General features: G+C 39.0%; 1 non-coding gene across 1 annotated transcript; it reads left to right on the forward strand.

Moving 5' to 3' along the window:
* Positions 1–18,331: 18,331 nt before the first annotated feature.
* LOC141625706 (small nucleolar RNA R71) lies at positions 18,332–18,438 on the forward strand. The gene has a single exon (XR_012535473.1). It is a non-coding gene; the product is annotated as a small nucleolar RNA R71 (small nucleolar RNA).
* Positions 18,439–21,027: the final 2,589 nt, after the last annotated feature.

Below are 21,027 nucleotides of genomic sequence, written 5' to 3' on the forward strand. Positions count from 1 at the left end.
TTGCACAAGTTACTTGTGCAAGCCGAAAGGGACATGGGATTAAATGTGAACCCACCTAAGGATGTGGTTAACATTAGCACCAAGAGTAAGGGGAAGTTCAAAAAGAATGGGATGAAGGGTAAGAAGCAAGCTCCCACTTTCACCAAAGCTAAGTCTTATGAAGCTAGCACTTCCAAAATCAAGAAGGGTCCTCTTGATAAATGCCATTATTGTAATGGTGTTGGACATTGGAAAAGAAATTGTTCCAAATACCTTGGTGATATTAAGGCTGGAAAGATCACTCCAGTAGGTAAATGACTATCCTTTCTTTTATGTTTCTAATTCAACTATGGTATTGTGATATAAAGTTGTGATAATGTATCCCCTTTTTATTGTAAATAGGGCCTCCACCAAGCAAGGACAAGGGAAAAGAAAAGCAAGCTTGAGAAACCATCGAGAAGCTCGGAATAGCTTCCATGAAGCTTCGCTTTTTATTGTCTTATTTTAATTATGTTTTGGATTTTAGACCCTTTTGATTTCCGTGTTCGACATGTAAATGTATTTTGGATAATTGGTTGTATTTTGGATAATGGTGGCTTGGTTTGCAACCCAAGTCACCCGTTTTATCATTTTTATCCTTGTTCTAAAATTCGTCTATACATGCTTGCTCATAGAAACATATGATTATTCACTTAAAGTTATCTAATTAACAACTATAATGATGGGATTCATTATATGACCACAAGCTAAAGACTTTTATATGATCATCTACAAAGTGAGATTGAGTTAATGAACTCTCTTAAAGGAAAGCTAATCACGAAGTACACTTACAAAATCTAAAACAATTAGTCAACCTATGAGATAGTCCTACTTATACTTCAAAAATCATTATTTGTGTCTCATAAGCTATCTTTGAATCTCTAGTGTATTTATTCTAAAGATAGAGTGGGAGAAAAATGAGGACACAACACCAAGATAGATCTATGTACTTGTGTAAATAAGATCTACGCAAGGGAGAATGATTTGAATAAAGGTATATCTATTGATATAGTATGCCCAATAGATGAGATCTATGGTCTCGAATAGATCTACATGACAAAAGAGACCAAGTGAAGTAATCAAGAGAATGTTTTCTCGAGATAACTACACGAGGAGACCAAAAGAAAGTTTTGGAAGAAAAATGACTAATGTAAAGTCTTAACGAGAGTTTTGACTAGTTTATGATAAATTTTTTGACCAATAGTTTCAACATTGATATTTACTTAAGAGCCTAAATGAATCAAAGTTACATCCTAGAAAATAAATGAGATATATGACTAGAAGTTGCAAGGATTGATATACCGATATCCTCAAATAGCTAAGTTAAGTATTAACCACGCTAATGTTATTCCTTAACCTCATTATGAAAATGAATTGGTTAAACCTCCTTCCGAAAAGGGTATTTTGAAGGACATGTATTAGATATTATTTATATTTAAACAATGACATTGCTACGCATCATTATGATACGAATGAGTTAGAGTTAGAGATTAAAATCTCTTTCCATAAGGTTAAGATGAGACCACTTCAAAATAAGTATTTTGAAAGGATATGATGGGAACATATATGGTTTTATCTCAAATAACTTAAACATAGAAATATATATTTCAATTCTTGAAATGGCTCAATTGAGGAGTCAATTGCGAATTACATGAAATTTAGTGGGAGCAATCATCTTGTAAAATTTATAACTCATCACTCATTGAAGAATGACGAGCTAATACCTTCCTTCACAAAGGAGTATTTGAGTTTTCAATTCTGGATGAAAATGGACTATGATGAATCCAATCACATCATGAGATGTTGGATAAGTATAGAGACATACACATCGAATCAACAAGTGACGTAGGTTATTCATGTAAATGAAAATGGAAAGGCCATTAGCAGTCATGGTCGTTCCTTGAACATAAGAATAGTTGATGACATGATTAAAGGTTACTAATGTTTCCGCCATTAGAATAGTCATGCACATGTCCAAAATATATCATATGCATAAGAGCATGATGGATCGTTGGCAAACCATACATGAAACGTCATGAATTCTCGAGGAGAATTTGATGAGCGATTTCAGTGTTTGACAAGAAGACTCTGTTGTGTGTCAAGAGGTTTCACATATTGCAGTTCGAACACATGTAAGGATTTATGAAAATCCTAAGCTCTTAAGCTAAAAGGAGAAATAGGAAGTTTGGAAAGATACTTAGTTGAATAATAAGTTACTCAAAACTAGTTTTTTTCTATAATGCTAGGACTTGTGAGAAGTGCTAGGCTAATCATCTTGATAATTGTTGCAAGATTCTACAAAACATATACCTAGTGCATTGTGTTTGGGTAGAGTACTTGATATGTACAAGTTATATCATTCACCACAAATCGTTTGTTATGTGATAATCGACAAGGAAGTTATCTCAAGATAAAGAACCAAAACCGAGGTTGAGAACCTAGATGTGTACTTGGTAAGGTTCATGCTATGAGAAGATAACATGAACGTAAATGAAAATGCGATTATAAGAAGTTTGAACTCATGGACACGTGGTATGTTAAACTTCTATTGCAATCAAACAAGTGTTTACACACTTACGATATGCATCACAAGGTTGTAATATGGTATTGACTACCGGAATGTGATGTCGACATTTGTCGTTTGAGTTATTATTAACTCATTTTATACTTTGTTACATCCAAACGGGTTTTAGAGACAATTGAACCCCGTTAAAGTGAACACGAATTAGCATTGTATTTGCCCATAGTTACTTACATGAAGTGACGTCTCGAAGTGACTAGAGTGTGATGCGATTGATGGCAAGTTCAAGTGCCATAGAGTCATATGAGAATGACTAGTCGATCACATAGGCAGACTGTTAGGAACATTTTGTCTGGCCTTATGACCGCTTATAGAGTTCTGGCAAATTTATATAGCCTGGTCGTGGCGAGAGCTACTATAGTATTCTTATGAGTCGATTCTTTTGACTAAAGACTATTCGCCTAAGATGGCACAGTTTCAGATTAACTTTGATTTGTGTTACTACGCCCTTCGTAAATGGGGTCAAATGGGCATATTTTGGATTATGATGGTTGTGGCTAGTCGAAGGGAATGCGTGTGATAGGAATTGTCCACCCCTAATCAGGGTTATAACAATGTCTCAGGGCTACTCGAGGAGTAATGAACTGGAAATGCGTGGCCACGCTCGGAATGTATCCATGGTGGATAAATCCGGTCAATCAGTTATTCTCCAGATCGAGGAAACCACTCTCGATATGATCACTTGCAAGTACGACCTGAAAGACACCTTGCATAAACTGGGAGATAGTAATAGGACAAGAGAATTGGTGACGCACACTTGTCGAGGACAAGTGGGAGATTGTTGGAATATGTGTCCTCCGACAATAATGCGATCACAACTGTTGATCATAATGATCACATGTTTAAGTCTCATTTTAAAGAATACAATTGGGAAGTAATATTTTACTGTCAACTGGTCCACGCATATCGGTAATGATTGGCTGACTAGAGTTTGACATTACTGTCGTGCGACGGTAGTGATCAGTTGATCCCCTTAGGTCATACCTAAAGGGTAACACACTTAATTGATCGTATGACGATACGGGTCAATTAAATTACTTAAAATTGACGGACGATTTTGGAAGTAATATTTACGTGTCTCATTGTAATTTGATTAAATGAGATACGGTCTAAGTAATCGAATTGTTTATTACTTAGATGAAATTATTGTTTAAAGAAACAATTGCATTTGAATGAATAAATTATTATAAATACAAGATGTTGTGATTTATAATTGGTTAAATATTTTGGTACAAGTAATTGTGAATTACTAAGTCGATTTTTGTATATGACATATTTTTATTAGTACGTTGATTTTTAATATGTTAAAAATACATAACAATTTTATGTGACATGTGACATGTGACATATGACAAATTGACATTTTGACAAAGATAAAATGGAGTCCATTTTATCCATGTAAACCGAAATTAAGGGGAGTATTAGGAAGATATTATGTTGATTATGTTAGTGGTAAATATAATCATTTCCTTCTAGACCTAGCCATGCAACCCTAGTGCCTCTTGTGAAGAGCACCTTGCTCATGCATTGGCTCCCTTCCCTTCCCCATTCCACCCGGTTTTAAGAGGAGAAAAACCATGGGTTTTTCTCATCTTTTTACCTTATACACTACTAATTGTTAGTGTATGACATTCATTTGATTATTCATCTAAAATTAGAGTTTTAGAAAGAAAAAAATTCTTCCTTCTCTTCCTTCTCTCTAATCGAAATAATAGAGAGTCCAATAATATTTTTGGTTCAATTTTAATACAAAATTAGTATTATTCTAGTAATAATAATATTAATTTTATTAAGTTGTTATCTTGGGTATAATACTTTTGGGAGGGATTCTCTTCTTGAATCCTTGTTCATCCACTAAGGAAAGCTCAAGAACAAGAGAGTAGGAGAACTCTCTTGTGCCCATATAAACCGAAATATCAATGTGAGATGATGATTTCTTCTTTATTTATTTTGTAGTTTGCATGCATAAGATCACCTGTTAATTTTATGACTAAATTAAAATTATAACATATATGAATATGTTGAGTATAGAGATCTAGATTTCTAACAAAAGTATCCCCTTTTTATTGTAAATAGGGCCTCCTCCTAGCAAAGACAAAGGAAAAGAAAAGCAAGCTTGAGAAATCATCAAGGAGCTAGGAGTAGCTTCTAATGAAGCTTGACTTTTTATTATTGTCTTATTTTAAGTTGTGTTTCGGATTTTTAGAACTATTTTGATTTCCGTGTTCGACATGGAAATGGTTGATCCTTTCTAAACAATTGTTGTATTTTGGATAATGGTGGCTTGGTTTGCAACCCAAGTCACCCCTTTTATCGTATTTCTTTGTTCTAAAAATTCGTCTTTATATGCTTGCACATAGAAACATATGATCATCTACTTAAAGTGATCCAATAGACAACTATAATGATGGGATTCATTATATGTCCACAAGCTTAAGGCTTGTGTATGATCAATTATAAAGTGATGTTGAGTTGATGAACTCTCCTAAAAGAATGTCAATTACCAAGTACACTAATCAAAACTAAAACTATTAGTCAATCTATGAGATAGTCCTCCTTATACTTCAAAATCATTATTTGTGTCTCATAAGCTATCTTTGAATATCTAGTGTATTTATTCTAAAGATAGAGTGGAAGAAAAATGAAGACACAAAGAATACAAAGATAATTTGTATACTTAAGTAAATGAGATCTACGAAAGAAAGAATGATTTGTATACCTAAATAGATAGTGTACACGAATAGATAAGATATATGGTCTCGAATAGATGAGATCTACATGACAAAAGAGACCTAGTGAAGTAATCAAAAGAATATGTTCTTAAGATAACTACACGAGGAGACCAAAAGAATGTTTTGGAAGAAAATGACTAAAGAAAAGTCTTAACAAGAGATTTGGCTAGTTTATGAACAACATTTGACCAAGAGTTTTAATATTGATATTTACTTAAGAGCTTAAATGAATCAAAGTTGCATCCTTGAAAATAAATGAGATTTATTACTAAAAGTTGCAAAGGAAGATATGACGATATCTACAAAAGCTAAGTTAATTTTTAACCACGCTAGTGTCATTACTTAACCTCATTATGAAAATGAATGGGTTAAACCTCCTTCCGGAAAAGGGTATTTTGAGAAGGACGTGTATTAAATGAAATTCACATTTAAATAATGACATTGCTACGCATCATTATAAAATGAATGCGTTAGAGATTAAAAATCTCTTTCCATAAAGTTTAAGATTGAAACCTTTTCTAAATAGGTATTTTGAAAGGATATGCTGGAAACATATATGGTTTTAATCTTAATAACTTGGCAAAGCAAAATGTATTTCTATTCTTGAAATGTTTCGATTGAGTAGTCAATTGCGAAACATGTGGAATTGAGTGGGAGTTTGAAATTATCATGTGAAGACATGGAATTTAGTGGGAGCAATCATCCTGTAAAATTTATAACTCATTACTCATTGAGAATGACGAGCTAGCACTATCTTTCACAAAGAAGTGTTTGAGTTTTCAAATTCTGGATGAAAATGGACTATGATGAATCCAATCACATCATGGGATGTTGGATAAGTATTGAGATATACACATCAAATCAACGAGAAACGTAGGTTATTCATATCGATGAAAATGGAATTACCATAAGCAGTCATGGTCATTCATTGAACCTAAGAATGATTGATCACATGATTATGAATTACTAATGTTTCCGCCATTAGAATAATCATGCACATGTCCAATAATGAATCATATGCTTAAAAGCAAGATGAGTCATTTACAAGCCATAGAAGAATCGTCATGAATTCTCGAGGAGAACTAATGAGTTATTCTAGTGTTTAACAGAACACTCTGTTATGTGACAAGAAGTTGCACATATTGAAGTTCGAAAACGTGTAAGGATTTATGAAATTCATAAGCTATTCAAGCTAAAAGGAGAAATAAGGAGTTGGAAATATACTTACTCATAGTAACAAGTTACTCAAAACTAATTTTTCTAATATGCTAGGACTTATGAGAAGTGCTAGGCTAATCATCTTGACAATTGTTGCAAGACCCTACAAAACGTATACCGAGTGCATTGCGAGATGGTAGAACACTTGACCAGTGCAAGTTATATTATCCACCACAATTCGTTTGTTATGTGATAAAAAACAAAGTTTTTTCAAGATAAAGAACCTAAACCTAGGTTGGGAACCTAGAAGTGTACTTGGTAAGGTTCATGCTATGATAGATAACATGAATATAAAGGAAGTGCAATACAAGAAGTATGAACACATGGACACATGGTATGTTAAACTTCTATTGCAATCGACTAGTGTTAACACACTTACGATATACATCACAAGGTTGTAATATGGTATTGACTACCCGGATGTGATGCCGACATTCATCGTTTGAGTTATCATTAACTCACCTTATACTTTGTTACCTCCAAACGGGTTGTAGAGACAATTGAACCCCGTTAAAGTGAACACGGATTAGCATTGTATTCGCCCATAGTCACTTACATGAGGTGACGTCTCGAAGTGACTAGAGTGTGATGCGATTGATGGCAAGTTCAAGTGCTATGGAGTCATATGAGATGACTAGTCGATCACATAGGCAGACTGTTAGGAACACTTTGTCGGGCCTTATGACCGCTTATAGAGTTCTGGCAAATTTATATAGCATGGTCGTGGCGAGAGCTACTATAGTATTCTAATGAGTCTATTCTTTTGACTAAAGACTGTTCGCCTAAGGTGGCACAGTTTCAGATTAACTTTGATTTATGTTACTGCGACCTTTGTAAATGGGGTCAAATGGGCATATTTTGGGTTATGATGGTTGTGGCTAGTCGAAGGGAATACGTGCGATGAGAATTATCCACCCCTTGTCAGGGTTATAACAATATCTCAGGGCCACTCGAGGAGTAATGAACTGAAAATGCGTGGCCACGCTCGGAAGGTATCCATGGTGGATAATTCCGGTCAATCAGTTATTCTCCAGATCAAGGAAACCACTCTCGATATGATCACTTGCAAGTACGACCTGAAAGACACCTTGCATTGAGTGGGAGATAGTAATAGGACAAGAGAATTGGTGACGCACACTTTTCGAGGACAAGTGGGAGATTGTTGGAATATGTGTCCTCCGACAATAATGCGATCACAACTGTTGATCATGATGATTAAATCTCATTTTAAGAATACATGTGGGATGTAATATTTTACAGTCAACTGGTCCACAAATATCGGTAATAATTGGCTGACTAGAGTTTGACATTACTGTCGTGCGACGGTGGTGATAAGTTGATCCCCTTAGGTCATACCTAAAGGGTAACACTCTTAATTGAATATTTAATTGATCGTATGACGATACGAGTTAATTAAATTACTTAAAATTGACGGACGATTTTGGTAGTAATATTTACGTGTCGCATTGTAATTTGATTAAATAAGATACGGTCTAAGTAATCGAATTGTTATATTACTTCGATGAAATTATTGTTTACGGACACAATTGAAACTGAATGAATAATTTATTATAAATACAGAATGTTGTAGTTTATAATTCGGAAACACCTTTTGGTACAAGTAATTATGAATTACTATGTTAGTTTTTATAAGTGACATATTTTATTAATATGTTGATTTTTAATTGTTAAAAATACATTTTATATGTAAGATGTCATGGAACATGTTACATCTGACAAATTGACAAATAAATTGTAAAATGGACTTTCTATTTTACAATATATGTACCGAAATAATGGAGTGGGTTGGGGTTTTTATTATGTTTTATAATATATGAGGAGCATAATGATTAAACCCAATTTATAGCCATGCACACCTAGTTGCATTTGTGAAGAGCGTCTTGGTCATGCATTGGCCATTGCCCCTTCCCTATACCCGGTTTCCCCACCTAGCAAGGAAAGGGTTTTTACCCTTTATAATCTCTATAATGCACATAAGATCACTACTAGTGTTGTGCATCATTTTATTCATTCATCAAAATAACTTGTAGAAGTTTAGAAAGAGAAATAAAAACTCCAAAATTTATCCTCTCTTGGCCGGAAATTTCAAGAGGACAAAACAATATTTTGGGTCAATTTTTAGTAAAATTAATATTGTTCTAGTTCAAATAATAATAGTTTTTAAGAGGTTATCTTGGGTATACATCTTTAGGAGGGATTCTATCTTTGAATCCTTGTTCTTCCATTTGTAAGGAAAGCTCAAGAACAATTGAGAAGGAGAACTCACTTGTGCCCTAAATCCGAAATACCCATAGTAAGAATGACGATTTCTTCCCTTTTCTAATTATGTTTGCATGCATAAGATCAAGATTTAATTTATGACTAAATTAAATATCACATATATGAATATGTCGAAATAATGAGATTAATAATTTCTATCAGTTGTTAGGGTGTAGACGTTACCATTTGTTGAAATAAGAGGAGTACTTTTGATTTTTTCCAATTTGAGTTGGGTTTATGCAATTTTTGCATAGTTTTGGTGATCCATGCTATGTTAGGGCATAGACGTGTCTCATGTGTTGCAATAAGAAATGGGTTACGATGTGTCGACAATTCTTGATTTGAACTCCACATATCCAAACGATGCTTGCACCAATCCCGTTTTGTCCTACACCCTAGCCCCATTACAACCCTTGTTTCATATTGTGTGCATTGTACCATTGTTTGCATTTCATTGGACATAGGACGATCTTACACATTAGATTACGGGCACGTTTTCGCTAGTCGAGTTAGGAGAGTGATTTTAGTTACTATTTGTCACAAAAATCACCTTGTTCTTTCATTGAGTGACGAGTGAAAACCGTGAGGATGTCGTTGCCTAGGTCCCCTTAGTCATGGGTCCTTTGGTTGAATCTCGTGTCGGTTTTGTGATTCTCGGCGGACTTGCCTACTTCCCCTTACCCCGCTCTTGAATGTGTTTCTTGAGTATTGGTCACACTAGGGTTGCTTGAGCTGACACGTCTGTCGTGTACCTGTCAAAAATAAACTAACTAAACTAACTATATAGCTAGGGAAGTCAGGCCGATCTCCACAGGGAGGCAAGATATCTGTAGAAGTCCGTCTATTTAGTCACAAATTGGGGGGGGGGGGGGGTTGTTTGAATGATTTTCTAAACTACGAAGTTTTAAGGGAAAGAGAAATAAAGAGTAAGAGCAGTAAAGGCAAGAATAGGTTTAAACTATCAGATAGAGAGGGGCATGTCAGGATTTCGGTTCACTACGGCAGTCCAGTGACTCAGCTGTAAATGACTCAGACGAATTAATGTAAGACGGATGTGGAAAGGTCCTTTCGGTCCACTTTCTATCCTAAAATACCACTAACTTAATTTTCATTCTCATCAGGGTAGTCTACTGTTCATAGCAGGCCTATTTAGTCCAATCTTTCGATCTAGTATTAATTTTAGCCAGATTAAAGGATAACTCAGAAGCGTGCACTCAACTAAGTCGATAAATACAATTAAATTGCTATAGTGACAGAGTCTTATAATCAATTCATCTGTTTCATTTACTACATCGTCACATTCCTACCGCAGATCCCATAATCCCAACATAAAAGGGGTTTAGCTACTCATGTCGCTAATTAAACTAACAGCAGATAATTTTCCAGCAGTAAACATTATGAAATAACAAATAAAATGCATAAAGAGAAATTATGGCAAAAGAATAAATGTAACGGAACGAAGAATTAAAGCAAACAAGAGATTAATTATTAATAAAAGAAGAGAAAAGATTACAATCGTGCGAATTCCGGCGTAAAGAACACAAAATCCGAGCGAAAATAGATCCGAGAGCAAGGTTACAGTGAAGGGAAAAGCAACGTAACAAAGTTTTGATAGTAGGAAACTTAGATAATGAAAGATAGATAAAAGATCATCCTAATAACCTAGTTAACGTAGGTTTAAATAGGAAAAGTAAATAAGTTTGCGGAATAAACACTCACACGGGCTGTTTTAAAGCCCATAATAGCGAAACCACTCGATCGAGTGGATTAAAAGCACTCGATCGAGCAAACACCTCAGCAAATCTACTCGATCGAGTAGAAAGTTACTCGATCGAGTAACCCATATTTCTGCAAGCTAAGGATCGAGTGGAAAACCACTCGATCGACCATCAGAGGACGTAAAAACCACTCGATCGAGTGGTAGAACTGCTCGATCGAGTTCTTTGACTTCAAATCAGCTTAAGTCCTCGCCTAAATGCCTCGTAATGCGTGTCTTGACGGTTCCAAACGTAGTATCTCACTCTGGAAAATCCCGTCTCCTCTAAATGCATGCAAAAAGGACGAAAAATAAGTACGATTCCACTACTTTCGCGTTCATTTCTACAAAATGGACAAAACGAACCAGAGTAGCCAATTCGGGGCAAAATACTATAAAAACAGTATAAAAATTCATAGAAATACGTGCTGAAATAGGCTAAAAAGACTATATAAAAAGCACGTATCAAATCTCCCCAAACCGAACCTTTACTCGTCCTCGAGTAAACTAAAATGCAACTAATGGAACGGAAATGATAACTCAGAGCTAGCTTAACTTGTCTACTTGAACCAATTTAATGCAAAAAAGATTAACAATTAAAGCTAAGCAGTCAATACGCAAACGAGTTATAAGCTGTTCAGAAATATAGCCAACCTATCGACCTTGCAAGACCAACAAAATCGGACTCTCTCGTGGTCACTCTTCTCTCATGAAGCAAAGGGTGAATGTTATATGTAGAAGAGAGAAGAAAAGACAGTCACTCACCTAACTGCGACCTACATAGCATGCATGCAACAAAAATGAAAGACAATTCAAGTACTAATACACACACTCCAACCAATAATGTTCGTCACAGCCGAGGGCTTACAAATAATATGGGAATAGTGAGGTTCAGGTGAGAAAGACAAAACATGTTATGGAAATGTGGAGGTAAAAGCGTCAAGCTAGTTCCTAACAGGACCATAATAAACCGTCCGAATCTCAACTGACTGAAAAACTAAGTACAAGTGCTCTTCATTTGGCACACAACTCACTAAACTCAAACACAATCTCCTCAAAAATATAGAATAAGAATGGAGGAGTCAGACTGTCACAGACTTTCCTTTTTTAAACACCGTCTGAAATAACTAACTGAAACAAATCAACTTTTTTTTTTTTCAAACTTTCTTTCTTTCTTCTTCTGATTCAGGTTCCAGCCTCTATTTTTTTCATTTTTTTTCCTTTTTCACTTTCACGTTTTTCTTTTTTTTTGTTTTCTTTTTCAATTTTTTTTCTTTTCTTTTCCTCCTTCCAATATTTCCACCAACTCCCAACAAAGAAATACGGGCCAAAATGCAGCCGGAAAAACATACCACAAAAGACATACTAACTAGCTTGACTAGGCAGGCTTAGTTTGGGATGTAGCTAATGGGTCAAAAAGGCAAGTTTTGGCTTATGTGGAGCTAAATGGGTGAAAAATACAAGGAAAGGAAAATTTGCAAGCACCTCCCTGCATGTGACACCAACCATAAACCCGAATATGTGCATTTGACAAGAAATTGAATGCCATAAAAGTGCAAAAAAGATGAACATGCTATGCAAGGGGTACTACTCTCAATTCCTAATGAACTGGTCATGGATGTCACCAGTTACGGCTCTAAAACTCAGAATTTTCAAGTAGTTTGGCAATTTATCAGGTCAAGTCTAAACGGTCAGCTATATTTGAACAGAAACTCGTAAACTATGCGTATGACAAAGCTAATAACTATCAAAAGAAGTGCAAGGCTCAAGTAAAATGACAAGTTATAGTGCATTATCATCATGGAAATCTACCATTCCGACTCAACCTATATGCAAAAATAAACGTGAAATTTTTTTGAGTTTTTTGAAATTTTCGAATTTTTTTGGATTTTGGATTTTTGATGAAATAAACAACAATGCAAAGCTGAAAAGTAAACGTGAATGCAAAAACAGATGCAAATGCAGACTCAAAAGTATGTAATACCCTTCCCAAACCAAAACGGACAACGCCCTCGTTGTCCTCCAGCATACACCAGCAGATATATACAGGGGGAAAGGGAATATACAACCAAAAGAAAATAAAAGCAATAAATAAAAAGGAGACAAAAATAAAAAAAAGTAAGAAATACATACCAAATACGAACTTCCCCAAACCAGCCAGAAAACTGGGGAAGTGAGTAGACCAGTAGCTACTCGTCGTCGTCCACCACCGTATACTCCGGGTCTCTCTCCTCCTCTGCTCCTCAGCACGAGCTCTCTCCACTGCGACCTCCGGGTCCTCGTCCTCCTCCTCCTCAGACACCGGGTACCCCTCAGGTGGGTACCGGAAGAAGGAAGGGTGTGGCCAACCCTCTGGGATCGGACGATGTCGCCGCAAGTGGTACTCGTACAGAGGGTGCAAGGCTAGAGCCAAGTCCCTCTCCATACGAGCCCGACGCTCTGCAACCTCAAGCAAAAAACCGTAAACGTCGCCCCCTTGGTCCAGGACCGCGGGCGCCACAAAGGGAGGAGGTGGTACGAAAGTAGCCGGTAGGTCCGGCTGAGTCTGCGCGTCTGGTCAGTGGGAGTGGGAGTAGGAGTGGTAGTAGTAGTGGGAGTAGGGGTCAGGATGGGAGTAGCCGTGGAAGGCTGGGTACTCCCTGAAGGTGTGGACCCCTCTCCAGTCTCAAGGCACCGCTTCTTGGCGGCGGGTGCAGAAGGAGGTGGTCGGCGTGGAAGGTGAAGGTCAGGCAGCGGTGGCAGGCGGGCGCCCATCGCAACAGTGGGCAAGGGCTCCAGACGGGGGAGAGTCTCACAAGATAAGTCTACAGACAGGAAGCCATCTATCTTCCATGTCTGGTAGTCTGGGGTAAGCCAATGCTGAGAAAGCATGGCATCCAGACTGAGTAGCCTCTCTCCCTCGAGGTACTGCAAGTCACGAGGCCAATCGAGGAAAAGGGAACGGGCAAGAATGGTGGCTATGCCACCGCAGGCAATGGTTCCCGTCTCCTTCTTCCCCTGGCTCTGAAGGTACTGGGCGGTCAAGTAAGCTATGTTGAGGGTAAAAGGACCCTCACAGTCGATGTTCAGGTAACCGCCCAGGATGGAGAGCTCGGTGTTTGTGATGTTGTTCGGCTCCTTTCGGCTAAAAATAGTGCTCCCCATCAGTCTAAGAAAACTACGGACGGCGGGGAGGTGGACCTGTTGGAGCTTTCGCTCCTGAAAAGTGGTCTGGGCTAGGGTCCTCCAAAGCTGATGGAAGACCCTCCTAGGGACGGCAGTCGCGCCCGTAGAGGTAAGGCCAAGTAACCTACCAAACTCCTCTAAGGTCATCGGAAAGGTCCGGTTAAACAACCGGAAGGACACTGAAGAACTAGTGGAGTCAGCCTCGTGTGCCCCGGAGGAGAAGGTAAAGGAGATGAGAAACTCAAGGCTCGGCTCTAAAAAGATACGGCCGCTCATAGTGATGAGTCCGGCCATCCTCGTGCCCCGTAGTAATTCACAAACCGACTCGTAAATGCCGAGTCTCACAAGTGCCGATTTCTCTAGAAATCGGGAAGGTACAAACACACAGCGTAGAAGGTTATAAACTTTCTTACGATGTAAAGCGTTAACAAAATGTACCTGCGGGTAGTCTGGGTGAGGGTCGAGGGAGGTGTCCCCTCGGACCGTGACTGTGCCAGAAGTAGAAGGAGCAGCAGCTGTAGAAGTGCTAGGAGCGGAAGTAGAGGTAACTGGAGCTGGTGTAGCTCGAGACTGTCTACAACCTCGGCCTCTGGAACTCAAAGCAGAAGCTCGTGCAATGACGGTGTGAGGAACCAGGGCTGCTATAAAGGCAGCTGCGGCAGCTGGCGAGTGCACCACAGGCGTGAAAACAGTGGCTGGTGTAGAAGGAGTGGCTGCTGTGGCCACCACTGAAGAGAGACTAGCAGCAGTGCTAGCAGTGGTGGTAGCCGTAGAGGAAGTGGCAGCCTGAACTTAGCTAGCAGCAGAGCTAGCTGGAGCAAAAATTGTACCTGCAGCTGAAACTAGGAACACTGGGGCTGCAGTAGTAACCAAAGTGGAGACAGCGGCAGGGGCCACTGTCTCAAACAAGGACGGGCTAGAAGTGGTACTGGTAGAAGGCAAAGTACTAGACTCCATCCTGTAACAAGGGGCAGGGGACATGATAAGAAAACAACGGCTAAACAGCGGCTAAGACAGCAAGAAACCAGCATGTTAAACCTGAAAAATTCCCCTACCAGTCGAAAATTTTCGACCTACAGCACATAGTTCCCAACAATCCTCCAAAATTTCGAATTACAGTAGGGAAACAGCGATAGGGAACGGGAATAGCAGTTAAAAACAGTAGTAAGTAAGCAACAACTGAGGTTAATTAAGGCAAGGCAGCATATAAACCCGTCTGACAGTCGAGAAATTCGACTTAAACAGCCCTAATCGCGAAAATCGTGTAAAATTCGAAATAAACATGCAACATTCAGCGAGGAATTGGGATTGATCATCAAGCAAGAAAGATACGGGTAAGCAATAACAAATTAAGTCGAAAAATTCGACTAAACAGGAATTTCGAAACCCTAAAACAATTTACCTCATAAAATTCAAAAAAATCGAAATTAAAAAGCAATGAGGGAGTAGAAATCACTTACTTGATGATAGAAATCCGACAAATGCAATTAATCTTCAATTAAACAAGCAAAACAAGCGATTTTTCGATCTCAAAACCGCAAACCCTAACCCTCTTTAAAATCGAGTAAATGAGCACGAAAGAAGGGGAAATTAAGGGGCTATGAGAGATTAATTATCAAGCAACAGATTGTAGGAGGCGGATTTGGTGATTGGGCAAGAAAAATGGGGATTTGGGGATGAATTGATCGCAAATAGGGGGTGTTAGACGAAAAATTGGGATTAAAAGAAATAGAAAACAAAAGTAAGGAGTTTAATGAACAACTCCCTGCGTCCCTTTTGCATTCACTCGATCGAGTGGTTTTAAACAACTCGATCGAGGACTTTGGATGATCCAGTTACTCGATCGAGTAGAATTCTACTTGATCGAGAAGTCCCCTTTATTGCTTTACTCGATCGGCTGGAAAAAGCATTCGGTCGACCAACTTTTCACTCGATCGAGTACAAAAAGTACTCGATCGGGCTCTTTTCTCGCGTAAGCTCTTGAATTTCGTCAATTCTTCCCTTGGAATGCGTAAATCTTCCCCAAACCTGCATAAAAACACGTGCAAAAATATCCCAAAATACCAAATACGCATAGGAACAGTCTATAGTCTTAAATCTACGTTAAAAACAGTCTAAAAACTAATTGTCCTAATTAAAAGCAATAAAACAAATTCAACGGAAAATTCAAAAATTATCTATGTCAAAGTGTTACACGGGGCATTTCCCCTCTCAATTTCCAATGCAATTCAGTAGCCCCTTGAAGGGCTCCTGACTGGAGGACGTCATCTCAGCAACATTGATAGTCCTCTTCAACTTCCATGAGCATGAATTATCATTTGAAACAGTAGGAGGGGAGTAGTTCACATCCACATAAGCGCGAACTTTCCTCGTCCTTGCTCCTCTATCACCATCTTTAGCATCCTCACTTCCAGTTTGATTGACAGTGATCGCACCATGTCCCTTGATAACTTCTTCATTGCTTTCATCTGTACCTGCAGCAAGGGAAACAGACGAACTTTCCTCCTTTTTGCTCTCAGTCTGAGGCGGAGGGGTAACAGATGCATCACAATACTCCAAATTTTCATCTGGAGTGTCAATAATAGGGTCAATAGAAGAGAGAGCATTGCAAGGCTGAGCTTGCAAGGGAGCCCTCCGGGACTTAGACTGATGAAAAATCAGCTCCTCATCCCATACCTGAAAGGTCAAAGTCTTCCACCCGACATCGATAACTGCACGAGCAGTAGACAAAAATGGTCTCCCTAAAATAATAGGGGTGTGTGCATCTTCGGGGATGTCTAAGACAACGAAATCAACGGGAATAAAGAACCTCCCGATCCTCACAGGTACGTCTTCTACTATACCTAGTGGCCGTGATATACTACGGTCGGCCATTTGGACTGTCATGTTAGTGCAACTCAGCTTTGTCAAACCGAGTCTCTTAGCCAGAGACAGCGGTAAGACACTCACGCTAACGCCTAAATCGCATAGCGCGTTATCAATCAAATGGGTACCGATATGACACGGAATTGAAAAACTACCCGGGTCTGACTGTTTAGGAGGTAACTTATTTTGAAATAGGGCTGCCCCACCTCAGTATAAGCTACGGTCTCACTATCACTAATATTCCTCTTACGCGATAAAATTTCTTTCATATACTTAAGATAAGAGGGTACCTTTGTCAGCAACTCGATAAACGGCACAGTGACTTCCAAACTTTTCAGAAGTTCAACAAATTTGCTGAATTGTTGATTAGCCTTAGAATTCTGCAGATGCCTCGGGAAGGGAACCGTGATAGGTATCTCGAGTCCCTTGTTTCTCTCTTCCAATGTATCTTCCGGAGCAAGTTCTGTATCCTTTGGACGCTTCTTACCTCTCGAACGAGGTCTTTTCGGTGATTTATCGCTTAAACGAGCACTAGCAGGCTCTCGAATAAGCTTCCCGTCATCAAAACTACTCGATCGACCAATATACCCATTCGATCGAGCAGAATCTTCGTCAATATCACTCGATCGAGTGAAATTTTCACTCGATCGAGCAACTCCATTTTGCTGTTCACTCGATCGATTAGAAAAACTACTCGATCGACCATTACTATTTCCTTGTTCACTCGATCGAGTAGAAAAACTACTCGATCGACCACTTTCATCACCAATTTTGTTCGATCGACCACCTGAAACCAGTCGATCGAGCACTTGCTTTGCTGTGAGCTCACTTTCTTCGACAGAACACTGTTCATCATCAGTTATAGCCTTCCTCGGGGCTGATTTTTGCATTTCCGGTTCCTCATATGAACGACCGCTTCTCATATTGATGAAATTTACCGTCTCATGTGGATTCTTTTCATTTTGAATCGGTAATTGACCCTGCTTTCTTGTGGATTGGTTCATGGCTAGTTGGGCAACTTGAGTTTCAAGTGCCTTTATGGACGCATCTTTCTGTTGATCACTCAGCTGAAACTGCTTTGTAAAGGCTTGCAACATAGACTTAAGCTCACCAATTTCACTCACCCCACCGGAAGATGATGCACCGTGGTTAGGAGGAGTAAAGTAAGGAGGCTTTTGAAAGCCTTGTTGATTCTTATGTGGAGGAATATAAGGCTTCTGCTGGTGCGGAGGAGGTGTAGGATTGAGCACATTTTGACTAGGCCACCTCAAATTGGGATGGACTGCCTCTTGATTATTGTAACAGGAACCTCCTCCTTGCCTATATTGCTGAAAGGCAAGGACTTGTTCCTTCTCTACAAGACAGCCAACAGCAGTGTGGCCATCATTACCCCCACATCTCTCACATAAAACGGTCTCTCCTCTAGTAATAACATGGACCGTCTGAGGCTCCCCAGCAGCTTGTAACTCCAACTTGTCGAATCTAGCATTCATGGCTTTGGTGAGCCACAACTCGCTTATCGATCGCTGAATCGTTCTAATCCCATCCCTCGGGTTTCCATACTCAGCATTGTGATTCGCCATCTCTTCAATAAGGGACCATCCCTTATCATCATCGGTATTCTCCTAGAATCTCCCACTAGATGCCGCATCAAGTATGGCTCTGTGGTCGTCATACAGCCCATTGTAGAACTGATTAGCTAGAAACCATGGGTCAAAACCATGGTGAGGAATAGACCTCACCAACTTCTTGAATCGTGACCATGTTTCATAAAAACTTTCATCGGGAGCCTGCCTGAAACTAGTAATCTTGGCCCTCAGTAGATTGGTGCGCTGTGGGGGGAAATATCTCTTGTAAAAGGCAAGAGCAAGAGACTCCCAATTTGTAACCCCAGCAGCTGTGCGGTCCAATTCAGTCAGCCACTCCCGGGCTGAATCGACTAAAGAGAAAGGAAATAGAACCTCCTTAATCTTATCTTGAGTTACCCCCTTAGTGGCGGGGATAGTAGAACAGTAATCGGTAAAGGTTTCCATATGCTTCCTCGGATCTTCACCTGCCACACCTCTATAAATATTTCTCTCCACCAGATTGATATAAGAAGGACGGATGTCGAATGTATTCCCATCCTCAGTCTGGAGATTGAAACCTTTCAGAATAGAGGATGCTTTAGGAACTGAATGACTAAAAAGTTTTGGCATCTTTACTGTAGAAAGCGGACTGTCTTCGAAAAGAGAGTGATGTAGCTCTGGCTCGAAAGTACTCAAGTCTTCCTTTCATGATTTTCTCTGCAGACAGAGTCTATGCCTGAATAGTCTCTCTGACTCTGAATCAGCTGAAACTAATTCAAACCTGTCTGACCTGGGCATAAACAACACTGAAAGAAAATGAATAAGAACTGCCTCAAGGAATAGAAATTCCCTGAGATGGATAAAATAAACGAAACAAAAAACAGATAGGGCAATTGCCTCCCCGGCAACGGCCCCAAAATTTGACACGTCTGTCGTGTACCTGTCAAAAATAAACTAACTAAACTAACTATATAGCTAGGGAAGTCAGGTCGATCTCCACAGGGAGGCAAGATATCTGTAGAAGTCCGTCTATTTGGTCACAAATGGGGGGGGGGGGGGGAGGGGGTTATTTGAAGGCAAGAATAGGTTTAAACTATCAGATAGAGAGGGACATGTCAGGATTTTGGTTCACTACGACAGTCCAGTGACTCAACTGTAAATGACTCAGACGAATTAATGTAAGACGGATGTGGAAAGGTCCTTTCGGTCCCATTTCTATCCTAAAATACCACTAACTTAATTTTCATTCTCGTCAGGGTAGTCTACTGTATATAGCAGGCCTATTTAGTCGAATCTTTCGATCTAGAATTAATTTTAGCCAGATTAAAGGACAACTCAGAAGCGTGCACTCAACTAAGTCGATAAATACAATTAAATTGCTATGGTGACAGAGTCTTATAATCAATTCATCTGTTTTATTTACTACATCGTCACATTCCTACCGCAGATCCCCTAATCCCAACATGAAAGGGGTTTAGCTACTCATGTCGCTAATTAAACTAACAGCAGATAATTTTCCAGCAGTAAACATTATGAAAAAACAAATAAAATGCATAAAGAAAAATTAGGGCAAAAGAATAAATGTAACGGAACGAAGAATTAAAGAAAACAAGAGATTAATTATTATTAAAAGAAGAGAAAAGATTACAATCGTGCGAATCCCGGCGTAAAGAACTCAAAATCCGAGCGAAAATAGTTCCAAGAGCAAGGTTACAGTGAAGGGAAAAGCAACGTAACAAAGTTTTGATAGTAGGAAACTTAGATAATGAAAGATAGAAAAAAGATCATCCTAATAACCTAGTTAACGTAGGTTTAAATAGGAAAAGTAAATAAGTTTGCGGAATAAACACTCACACGGGCTGTTTTAAAGCCTATAATAGCGAAACCACTCGATCGAGTGGATTAAAACCACTCGATCGAGCAAACACCTCAGCAAATCTACTCGATCGAGTAGAAAGTTACTCGATCGAGTAACCCATCTTTCTGCAAGCTAAGGATTGAGTGGAAAACCACTCGATCGACCATTAGAGGACGTAAAAACCACTCGATCGAGTGGTAGAACAGCTCGATCGAGTTCTTTGACTTCAAATCAGCTCAAGTCCTCGCCTAAATGCCTCGTAATGCATGCCTTGACGATTCCAAACGTAGTATCTCACTCTGAAAAATCCCGTCTCCTCTAAATGGATGCAAAAAGGACGAAAAAAGAGTACGATTCCACTACTTTCGCGTTCATTTCTACAGAATGGACAAAACGAACCAAAGTAGCCAATTCAGGGCAAAATACTATAAAAACAGTATAAAAATGCATAGAAATACGTGCTGAAATAGGCTAAAAAGACTATATAAAAAGCACGTATCATGAGCCATGCTTAGGGGGTTGGCACCTCCGTTGGAACTTCTGAGACGGTACTCCCCGACCAAGACCGTGTTTTGTTGTCCGGCCACTTGGATGAGGAAAGTGGACCATTTTGTTAGATGCATTCTATTGCTTGATTACGCGCTTTCATGTTAGATGCATCGCAATTTTTTAGCAAGACCCAACTTGCCTTGCAATAGGGCACTTTTCTCTCATAGGTGTCAAATTATGAGTTGAAGGGGCGTTGAATGCGCTAATACTCATTCGGATATTATTAGTAGATTGGTTGAGTGATGCTTATATTGTGCATGTACTCTTGATGATCACCATAGTAGTCTATTGTGTATTGATTTTGGACTTACTCGAGGACGAGTAATGTTCAAGTGTGCGGAGGTTTGATATATGATTTATTTGTACCGAATTTCTCTTCTTCTTTTACGCATTCCGACTCATATCGAGTCGGTTTTTATGTGCTTTTCCTTGTATTT

The sequence above is a fragment of the Silene latifolia genome, chromosome X, assembly GCF_048544455.1.
Source record: "Silene latifolia isolate original U9 population chromosome X, ASM4854445v1, whole genome shotgun sequence".
Classification (NCBI taxonomy): domain Eukaryota; kingdom Viridiplantae; phylum Streptophyta; class Magnoliopsida; order Caryophyllales; family Caryophyllaceae; genus Silene; species Silene latifolia.